This window comes from Garra rufa, chromosome 2 (assembly GCF_049309525.1).
Source record: "Garra rufa chromosome 2, GarRuf1.0, whole genome shotgun sequence".
Lineage (NCBI taxonomy): Eukaryota > Metazoa > Chordata > Actinopteri > Cypriniformes > Cyprinidae > Garra > Garra rufa.
This window is the reverse complement of record NC_133362.1, coordinates 49,789,940-49,801,807: the sequence shown is the minus strand read 5'-3', so window position 1 is coordinate 49,801,807 and position 11,868 is coordinate 49,789,940. Positions and strand designations below refer to the sequence as shown.

At 37.3% G+C, this 11,868-nt stretch overlaps 2 long non-coding RNA genes across 2 annotated transcripts; both read right to left on the bottom strand.

The window, feature by feature from the left end:
* Positions 1–884: 884 nt before the first annotated feature.
* Positions 885–1,865, bottom strand: LOC141325105 (uncharacterized). The gene is made up of 3 exons (XR_012353728.1): positions 1,806–1,865; positions 1,488–1,721; positions 885–1,403 (listed from the first exon to the last, which is right to left on the bottom strand). It is a non-coding gene; the product is annotated as an uncharacterized lncRNA (long non-coding RNA).
* A 145-nt stretch (positions 1,866–2,010) lies between these two features.
* Positions 2,011–3,512, bottom strand: LOC141325122 (uncharacterized). The gene is made up of 3 exons (XR_012353741.1): positions 3,036–3,512; positions 2,474–2,539; positions 2,011–2,125 (listed from the first exon to the last, which is right to left on the bottom strand). It is a non-coding gene; the product is annotated as an uncharacterized lncRNA (long non-coding RNA).
* Between the last annotated feature and the right edge of the window lie 8,356 nt (positions 3,513–11,868).

Genomic DNA, 11,868 nt, shown 5'->3' with positions numbered 1-11,868 from the left:
AAGTTGCAAGTCATAGTTATCTTAGAATAAGAATAGACATTTCCTATTTGAATTGCGCTCCATTTATTTCATTAGATCAGGAGCAAGAACACAGTGATGACAGGAAATTAAGACACCAGTTTAAACAACCAATACATATTGTGACACTTCTTTGTACTATCACACAATGTCAGTGTGTCATTCAGTAAGAAAAGGTACAGACAGTGTGGTTTATGCAAAAGCCATACAATTCATTCAATGCAAAGGATCATAATATAAAAGACATCATTTGTATCTTTGTCCTTTGTCCATCTTTGCAAAACATCAGTAATGTGCATGCTCATCTTATTTATTATACAGTACAGGATTGATGTTGATCTTTCCCTGGTCCATCACCCTCAGCTGTGCATAAAGTGCCTGTAGCAATATAGTCCATGCAGTCTCTTCTAATGAATCTTTCAGCCTTCCCTTCATGTAATGAAGGTCATTAATATGACCAAATGTCACATCTTAATTAAAACACTCATGGTAATTATGTGTATTGTTAACTAAACGGTGTATTTACCAAACACCATTCCTAATAAAGAATATTTACCATACGTTATTATCCAATACATCACTAAGACAGATACAGTAACATATTAAGACAAATGATATTCAAGAGAAATAAAAATGCGTTATGTTAAAACCATGTTATTTTAACCAGATGAAGCTTCCCAAATGCATGCATGGTTAAATGTCTTCAGCATCATAGAATCACATTCAGTTTCCTGCTCATCATCAGAGCTCTCTTGGTTTTCTTCCTCTTGCTTATCCATATCCCTATCTTAATAATCCCCTTCCATGTCATGAACAATTTCGGTTGTTATTCATCACACTACAGTACAACTGACGGACAAAAGACATGTGACCAATTCAAATCATATCACTTTATTTTCACAATACCATGATCATAAGTGTACAGGCGGTGACATTTTTTTGTGCAAACTGCAGCATGACAGTAAAGACAACAAATGTTCAATATATAGGCAACACACATATAAGGGACTCAATACAGGTAGAGAACAATATGGTAAATAGTATGCTATACAGAGATCATGAAATTAAAACAATCACAGTACGCATACCTTTGCAGCGCAGTGTGGAATGAATTAGTGCAAACAGAATGTCATGGTGCAGAATAGTGAGTTAGAGTCCAGACAGTGCATCTATTAGAGTGCTGTGCATATGAGCTTGATGTGCTGTGTATTGTTTCTGGTACAAGTTCAGTGCAGTCTAATTGCCTGTGGAAAAATGTGTCTGCTGGTGCAGGTTCTGCAATAACTTCTGCCTGATGGTAACGATGAGAGTAATCCATGGCTCTGGTGGCTGGAGTCTCTGATGGTCCTCTGTGCTTTCCTCACACACCAACTGATGTAAATATCCTGGAGGGACATAACATGTATTTAGGGTGTTGTAAATCAATAAACAATATATATTTTTATTTTTAATTGTTGCATTGGACTTACCATTGATTCTTGTTGGAGATATGGGCCAAAAGGATCCCTTCACAACTATTTTGCAGTTGTTCAGTTGAAACAACTGAGTAAACAGTGAAGTTTACTTTTATGGACCGTAACATCTGAGCTGTCACAGTAGAGTTGTTCAGGAATGCAGTCTTCATCGCAGTTAACTGGTGGTTTCAGGCTGCAATGCTGCATCTGGTGGCCATTGAATTGATATCGTCAACTGCCTTCATCCTCCTTCAAACAAACAGACAAAACAATAAATCAACAATATTTCCAGAGAAATAGTGTTGATGAATAGGTGCAGGTGTCAGTACTCACCATATTTGGCCAATCCTGCCCAAATTCCAGATAATGGAATTGGAGATGATAGCACAGTTGATTTGCCAATTCTAGGAGCTATAAAAAAAGAAGTGCATGTGAAAATGGTAACTGCTGTCTTTTGAGAGATTAACATCAATTGCTATACCCCATATAACCCTAGCCCATGTAACTACATTGCTTGATGTATTGCATACATACATACCAGTGGAAATGTGCAACTTTTCAGCTGTGTTTGGGCACAAGAAGACCATGTTCATTCCTCATTCATCAGGACTGGCTTGCTGGGACTGATTTTCTTTGCATTTTTTGGTCTTCAGCTTTAAAACAATACAATATTTATTGACCCAATTTTTAATTATTATTGTTGTTTAAACATAAATTAAGCAGTTATAATTATATACTTCAAGCTCAAGTTCCCTGGCAACTCTAGCAGGCTCCTGAGTTCATCTGTATACATTTCTATTCAGAGTCTGAGAAAAGGCCATCTTGCAAACTCTAAGCTTCTATTTTTCAACAGAGCACAACATAATGTGTTAAGTGAGGGAGTAAAGAAATAAGAGGAAGAGAAATAGGCAGAATTGTGTAAGTTTAACAAAATGAGAAGAAAGCAGCATTAGAAAAAAAAAACAATTATTTAACAGCAAACTAAAATGAAATATAATTACCTGCTGATGGTTTTGTTGTGAGCAGTTTAAAGGCCTCTTCACACCAAGGATGAGTCCACACCACAGCTATTTGACATAAAATGACACAGAAACAATATGGTTGGAATCTCTTTCAGAACAGATTTTTCCAGATTCCAAAACATTGACAGCCAATCAAAATCCACCACACTATAAATAGCCTGAGCATTTAAATGCAGACAACATAACTGCAGCACACGCTTATAATAAAAAAAAAAAAAGTTATTTTCTGTTAGTGTGTTAGTCATTATAATTCTTGCTCTTGGTGTGAACAGCTTTAAGTGATCTGATTTGGCCAAATTAACTGAAGGTCTGATTTCTCACATGACAAGTTAGAGATAGGAGTGAGTGTTGACTAGAAGAGAAAAAAATAAAATAAAAATCAGTAGACATGCAAGGCTTGGTAAATTGTATTAGTTATTAATATTTCGACATGACACTTTGTTGGTTGTTCTTTCTGATGGGGCTGTAGGGTATGTAAAGATGCTGCACAATTTAACTACAGTACAGTTCAGTCAAGGTGCTCAGACCAACATTGACATACCATTGGAATGCCTTTGCTTTTGGTCTTTTCCATAAATGCACAACATGGCCCAATTCAAATCCCATGACAGGCCTTCCTTTGGTCTTCCCTTTACCCTGAAACAAAGAGAAATACACACATGTTGAGACAATGTGCTAAACAAAATCTGTGACCAAAATATTTGAGAGGAAGGACTGTAAGGAAAGTTATTATTAACACCTAAAATAAGGATGCGTTGATTAAAGCAAATCAGTTATAGCTAAATGTCTTCAACATTACTGTGAAAGATTGAATCATTGAAGGACTTGTTTAGCCTCTTTGACAGCTTCTTCAAGATCAGCATTGGGAGCTTTGAGTTCAAGTTCCCTGTTAATTCTAGCAGCTTTCTGACAGAATTGGTCAAAATTATGAGATTTTAAAAATGTCATGATAAATCACAGAAAGAGAGAGAGCAAAACTATGTGTAGATTAATTATGGATTACAGTTCATACAGTGATGGCTTTTACCAGAGATGGCTTCTTAAAAGTAGGGATGCACCGATACGAATTGGCCGATCATGCTTGCGCGTTTTGTCAGTAAAGCCGTTTCTGTAATCAGCGGTAAATGCCATCAGGTGCGTGATTTCACGTTGAGCCGTATATACTACACACAGCCGTTGTTCACCGACGAGCTGCGCAAATCAATGTTCATTATCAGTGTGAATGTGCGCAGCTCGTCAGTGAACAACGGCTGTGTGTAGTATATACGGCTCAACGTGAAATCAAGCACCTGATGGCATTTACCGCTGATTACAGAACCGGCTTTACTGACAAAACGCGCAAGCATGATCGGCCGATACGGATCGGTGCATCCCTACTTAAAAGAGCTCCTGGAGTAGGTGATCTGACATAACTGCAAGACAGAAAAAAAAAAATACTGAATTACAATTACTTCACAAAAACTTTTTAAAAGTGTGGTAAGCATTGTGGTTACTGTGCTTTACAAATAGTATACCGTAAAATCAAAAAACCATAGTAAGCTTTGTGGTTAGTGTGCTTATACTACAAATACCACAGTAAGACTACAGTTACAGTGGTAAAACCATAGTAAGCTTTGTGGTTAGTGTGCTTATAGCCTACTACAAATACCACAGTAAAACTACAGTTACAGTGGTAAAACCATAGTAAGCTTTGTGGTTAGTGTGCTTATAGCCTACTACAAATACCACAGTAAAACTACGGTTACAGTGGTAAAACCATAGTAAGCTAGTGGTTAGTGTGCTTATACTACAAATACCACAGTAAAACTACGGTTACAGTGGTAAAACCATAGTAAGCTAGTGGTTAGTGTGCTTATACTACAAATACCACAGTAAAACTACGGTTACAGTGGTAAAACCATAGTAAGCTAGTGGTTAGTGTGCTTATACTACAAATACCACAGTAAAACTACGGTTACAGTGGTAAAACCATAGTAAGCTTTGTGGTTAGTGTGCTTATACTACAAATACCACAGTAAAACTACGGTTACAGTGGTAAAACCATAGTAAGCTAGTGGTTAGTGTGCTTATACTACAAATACCACAGTAAAACTACGGTTACAGTGGTAAAACCATAGTAAGCTAGTGGTTAGTGTGCTTATACTACAAATACCACAGTAAGACTACAGTTACAGTGGTAAAACCATAGTAAGCTTTGTGGTTAGTGTGCTTATACTACAAATACCACAGTAAAACTACTGTTACAGTGGTAAAACCATAGTAAGCTAGTGGTTAGTGTGCTTATACTACAAATACCACAGTAAAACTACGGTTACAGTGGTAAAACCATAGTAAGCTAGTGGTTAGTGTGCTTATACTACAAATACCACAGTAAGACTACAGTTACAGTGGTAAAACCATAGTAAGCTAGTGGTTAGTGTGCATTTACATGACATTGTCGAGCAACAGTGAACGTTACTATGGTAAAAATATGGTAAATGAGCGGACTTTTTACATGATACGCGATACTAGGCTGGTTGATTTGTAGAGCTGATTTCAGCCACGTGAATATGATTAAAAACAGTTTTATTTATGTATCGATTTCAAACTGCACGAGTTAGAAGTTAGCATTCGGCTAATGTCAATCGTAGGCTAACTTAGCAGCCGCGCTAACTGTTCCACTAAGCTTCCGTTTTAACACATGACCCCATGCAAGTGATGCAGAAACAGTGAAATAATTAAAATAATGAAAAGATTGTTGCGGTCACTTACCTGCTTGAAGGTGTACACCACGTATCAGGTGAACTGGTCGAACTGAGTCTCGCTAGTGACGTAATTGCCGTAGAAGATTCTGCGTGGTATTTGTACGCAACTGCTCTCATCTGGATGCCTAACCCCCTTTCGTCAAAATCCAAAGATGAGGGATTTGCATTCAAATCTATCGGATGACCCTCTACGGTGCCACGCGACGAAGAGGGGGTACCCTCAACGTCAGCTTATGGACGTGAGGGGAAAATGACCAAACGGCAGTATGTGACGAATAGGGGTGAGACCGTGTTGGTACAACAGAAAACACTGGCTGAAGGCAGCTCTCTCCGTTTTAAATGAAACTGCTTGCAAACACCTGAATTTAGCTCTTGGTGTGTTCTAAGGGGTTGACTGAATGAAATCGCTGGAACATTTACATTTTAAAAGGCCGTATTTATTTTCATTTTCCGCTCCACCCCTTCAGTGGAGTGGAATGGCTTAAACTGGGCATTATTTTTCGTACGTGACCTGTGGTTAGAAGCATTGTTTCTTGTTAGCAAGACATATGGCTTAATAAATTATGTTCTTGGGCATAATTTGCAAGCTAACATGCAGTACAAGCTATGACCTACGTTTAACCTAAATATAAATGATTTTATTCAGTATTTTTGTGCGTCCTCTATAAAGCACCATTTATGAGTAGTGCGCATGCGCACAAATGCCTAAGGGAACTTTCGGAGTATAAGAGGGAAACTGTGCTAAATCAAACACAAAACACAGCGAAATGACAGGGAACAAAAAATATTAAGTGAGTGATTAGGTGCTTTGTTCAATACAGTTGCATTTTTTGAGAACTCTAATCAGTTAAATAGCATACGTTATTAGTTGGTGAGGTTAACAACAGCCGTACTTTGTTGAACTAACGTGGTTCAAACGATGAGACCATATGAAACAGTCTTTACTAGCTTATTCGTTTCCACAAAAATGCAGCACAAATAAGCAAGCATTTTAACGTTTTACATACAGTAATCTACAATTATTGTTCAATCGCTGGAGTGTTTTTTTATGTTTTTAATGCCTTTAAAATATGTAGTTTTGTGAACACGGACGAAGAAACGCCAGCCCCGAAGCTCATCCGTAAACCACATAAAACAGCTCATATGCGCTTAATATAGCTATTTAAAATGATATTCTGTTTGCATTGTGTACAGTCGCTGGAGTGTTTTTATTTAAATGCTTTTAAAAGAGGCTTCGTGATGTAGTTCGCAGACCGAGAGCTCGGAGCCTTGACTCTCATGTCAGTACAACAGAAAACACTGGCTGAAGGCAGCTCTCTCCGTTTTAAATGAAACTGCTTGTGTAGTACCCTCACCGCCTGATGAGGGGAAATAAACAGTTAAGAAAAAAAACACAAGAGACGGAGCTGCTGCGTCTTCTTCTGAAGCTGTGTATTAATTGAGCAACATGCAAAAAGTATTTCCTTTTTACAACATCTGACATCACAAATAGCAATCAGTGACAATTAACAGGAATGTAACATTAACTTGTTCATGTTGAATGTTTTTCTGTATAAAAACAGGGGAAATAAAATACAGCTTTCATTCAATTAGTGTTTCTCACATTTTATGAATGGTTATGAAACAAATACTCTTTAAAAACAGTTAAAACACAGATAACGTACAACTTACTGTAGTAACATTTCTTGTCACCCGAATTAACTGATAGCATATTTAATTACTTTAGTCAGAAAAGTATGGCCACGACCGCATCGTCTCCGATTAGCATAACTAGCCGAAATGGTATAACGCTCCAACACTCGGTAACAACTCATACAACACTATAAACAATGACATTCATATCACAAACTGCTGTTTGCATGTTTAAGACAACTTCAGTGCATGTATGTACACTCCATACCTGATGAGGGGAAATAAACAGTTAAGAAAAAAACCACAAGAGACGGAGCTGCTGCGTCTTCTTCTGAAGCTGTGTATTAATTGAGCAGCATGCCCCTCCCCCCACAGGCGAACACTCGCGAACAAGGCAAGCTAATTAAATGATCACTCACAAACTTCAGCATCAATCGTCAAAGACAAGATATTCCCTTTTACACACTAATAGGTATGTGCAAAAAATATTACATTTAATATGATTTATAATTTTTACCTTACTCCATTCGTTTACTTTCATTTTTATAACCACCACACTTGCAAACACCTGAATTTAGCTCTTGGTGTGTTCTAAGGGGTTGACTGAATGAAATCGCTGGAACATTTAAATTTTAAAAGGCCGTATTTATTTTCATTTTCCGCTCCACCCCTTCAGTGGAGTGGAATGGCTTAAACTGGGCATTATTTTTCGTACGTGACCTGTGGTTAGAAGCATTGTTTCTTGTTAGCAAGACATATGGCTTAATAAATTATGTTCTTGGGCATAATTTGCAAGCTAACAGGCAGTACAAGCTATGACCTACGTTTAACCTAAATATAAATGATTTTATTCAGTATTTTTGTGCGTCCTCTATAAAGCACCATTTATGAGTAGTGCGCATGCGCACAAATGCCTAAGGGAACTTTCGGAGTATAAGAGGGAAACTGTGCTAAATCAAACACAAAATACAGCGAAATGACAGGGAACAAAAAATATTAAGTGAGTGATTAGGTGCTTTGTTCAATACAGTTGCATTTTTTGAGAACTCTAATCAGTTAAATAGCATACGTTATTAGTTGGTGAGGTTAACAACAGCCGTACTTTGTTGAACTAACGTGGTTCAAACGATGAGACCATATGAAACAGTCTTTACTAGCTTATTCGTTTCCACAAAAATGCAGCACAAATAAGCAAGCATTTTAACGTTTTACATACAGTAATCTACAATTATTGTTCAATCGCTGGAGTGTTTTTTTATGTTTTTAATGCCTTTAAAATATGTAGTTTTGTGAACACGGACGAAGAAACGCCAGCCCCGAAGCTCATCCGTAAACCACATAAAACAGCTCATATGCGCTTAATATAGCTCTTTAAAATGATATTCTGTTTGCATTGTGTACAGTCGCTGGAGTGTTTTTATTTAAATGCTTTTAAAAGAGGCTTCGTGATGTAGTTCGCAGACCGAGAGCTCGGAGCCTTGACTCTCATGTCAGTACAACAGAAAACACTGGCTGAAGGCAGCTCTCTCCGTTTTAAATGAAACTGCTTGTGTAGTACCCTCACCGCCTGATGAGGGGAAATAAACAGTTAAGAAAAAAAACACAAGAGACGGAGCTGCTGCGTCTTCTTCTGAAGCTGTGTATTAATTGAGCAACATGCAAAAAGTATTTCCTTTTTACAACATCTGACATCACAAATAGCAATCAGTGACAATTAACAGGAATGTAACATTAACTTGTTCATGTTGAATGTTTTTCTGTATAAAAACAGGGGAAATAAAATACAGCTTTCATTCAATTAGTGTTTCTCACATTTTATGAATGGTTATGAAACAAATACTCTTTAAAAACAGTTAAAACACAGATAACGTACAACTTACTGTAGTAACATTTCTTGTCACCCGAATTAACTGATAGCATATTTAATTACTTTAGTCAGAAAAGTATGGCCACGACCGCATCGTCTCCGATTAGCATAACTAGCCGAAATGGTATAACGCTCCAACACTCGGTAACAACTCATACAACACTATAAACAATGACATTCATATCACAAACTGCTGTTTGCATGTTTAAGACAACTTCAGTGCATGTATGTACACTCCATACCTGATGAGGGGAAATAAACAGTTAAGAAAAAAACCACAAGAGACGGAGCTGCTGCGTCTTCTTCTGAAGCTGTGTATTAATTGAGCAGCATGCCCCTCCCCCCACAGGCGAACACTCGCGAACAAGGCAAGCTAATTAAATGATCACTCACAAACTTCAGCATCAATCGTCAAAGACAAGATATTCCCTTTTACACACTAATAGGTATGTGCAAAAAATATTACATTTAATATGATTTATAATTTTTACCTTACTCCATTCGTTTACTTTCATTTTTATAACCACCACACTTGCAAACACCTGAATTTAGCTCTTGGTGTGTTCTAAGGGGTTGACTGAATGAAATCGCTGGAACATTTAAATTTTAAAAGGCCATATTTATTTTCATTTTCCGCTCCACCCCTTCAGTGGAGTGGAATGGCTTAAACTGGGCATTATTTTTCGTACGTGACCTGTGGTTAGAAGCATTGTTTCTTGTTAGCAAGACATATGGCTTAATAAATTATGTTCTTGGGCATAATTTGCAAGCTAACAGGCAGTACAAGCTATGACCTACGTTTAACCTAAATATAAATGATTTTATTCAGTATTTTTGTGCGTCCTCTATAAAGCACCATTTATGAGTAGTGCGCATGCGCACAAATGCCTAAGGGAACTTTCGGAGTATAAGAGGGAAACTGTGCTAAATCAAACACAAAATACAGCGAAATGACAGGGAACAAAAATATTAAGTGAGTGATTAGGTGCTTTGTTCAATACAGTTGCATTTTTTGAGAACTCTAATCAGTTAAATAGCATACGTTATTAGTTGGTGAGGTTAACAACAGCCGTACTTTGTTGAACTAACGTGGTTCAAACGATGAGACCATATGAAACAGTCTTTACTAGCTTATTCGTTTCCACAAAAATGCAGCACAAATAAGCAAGCATTTTAACGTTTTACATACAGTAATCTACAATTATTGTTCAATCGCTGGAGTGTTTTTTTATGTTTTTAATGCCTTTAAAATATGTAGTTTTGTGAACACGGACGAAGAAACGCCAGCCCCGAAGCTCATCCGTAAACCACATAAAACAGCTCATATGCGCTTAATATAGCTCTTTAAAATGATATTCTGTTTGCATTGTGTACAGTCGCTGGAGTGTTTTTATTTAAATGCTTTTAAAAGAGGCTTCGTGATGTAGTTCGCAGACCGAGAGCTCGGAGCCTTGACTCTCATGTCAGTACAACAGAAAACACTGGCTGAAGGCAGCTCTCTCCGTTTTAAATGAAACTGCTTGCAAACACCTGAATTTAGCTCTTGGTGTGTTCTAAGGGGTTGACTGAATGAAATCGCTGGAACATTTAAATTTTAAAAGGCCGTATTTATTTTCATTTTCCGCTCCACCCCTTCAGTGGAGTGGAATGGCTTAAACTGGGCATTATTTTTCGTACGTGACCTGTGGTTAGAAGCATTGTTTCTTGTTAGCAAGACATATGGCTTAATAAATTATGTTCTTGGGCATAATTTGCAAGCTAACAGGCAGTACAAGCTATGACCTACGTTTAACCTAAATATAAATGATTTTATTCAGTATTTTTGTGCGTCCTCTATAAAGCACCATTTATGAGTAGTGCGCATGCGCACAAATGCCTAAGGGAACTTTCGGAGTATAAGAGGGAAACTGTGCTAAATCAAACACAAAATACAGCGAAATGACAGGGAACAAAAAATATTAAGTGAGTGATTAGGTGCTTTGTTCAATACAGTTGCATTTTTTGAGAACTCTAATCAGTTAAATAGCATACGTTATTAGTTGGTGAGGTTAACAACAGCCGTACTTTGTTGAACTAACGTGGTTCAAACGATGAGACCATATGAAACAGTCTTTACTAGCTTATTCGTTTCCACAAAAATGCAGCACAAATAAGCAAGCATTTTAACGTTTTACATACAGTAATCTACAATTATTGTTCAATCGCTGGAGTGTTTTTTTATGTTTTTAATGCCTTTAAAATATGTAGTTTTGTGAACACGGACGAAGAAACGCCAGCCCCGAAGCTCATCCGTAAACCACATAAAACAGCTCATATGCGCTTAATATAGCTCTTTAAAATGATATTCTGTTTGCATTGTGTACAGTCGCTGGAGTGTTTTTATTTAAATGCTTTTAAAAGAGGCTTCGTGATGTAGTTCGCAGACCGAGAGCTCGGAGCCTTGACTCTCATGTCAGTACAACAGAAAACACTGGCTGAAGGCAGCTCTCTCCGTTTTAAATGAAACTGCTTGTGTAGTACCCTCACCGCCTGATGAGGGGAAATAAACAGTTAAGAAAAAAAACACAAGAGACGGAGCTGCTGCGTCTTCTTCTGAAGCTGTGTATTAATTGAGCAACATGCAAAAAGTATTTCCTTTTTACAACATCTGACATCACAAATAGCAATCAGTGACAATTAACAGGAATGTAACATTAACTTGTTCATGTTGAATGTTTTTCTGTATAAAAACAGGGGAAATAAAATACAGCTTTCATTCAATTAGTGTTTCTCACATTTTATGAATGGTTATGAAACAAATACTCTTTAAAAACAGTTAAAACACAGATAACGTACAACTTACTGTAGTAACATTTCTTGTCACCCGAATTAACTGATAGCATATTTAATTACTTTAGTCAGAAAAGTATGGCCACGACCGCATCGTCTCCGATTAGCATAACTAGCCGAAATGGTATCCAACACTCGGTAACAACTCATACAACACTATAAACAATGACATTCATATCACAAACTGCTGTTTGCATGTTTAAGACAACTTCAGTGCATGTATGTACACTCCATACCTGATGAGGGGAAATAAACAGTTAAGAAAAAAACCACAAGAGACGGAGCTGCTGCGTCTTCTTCTG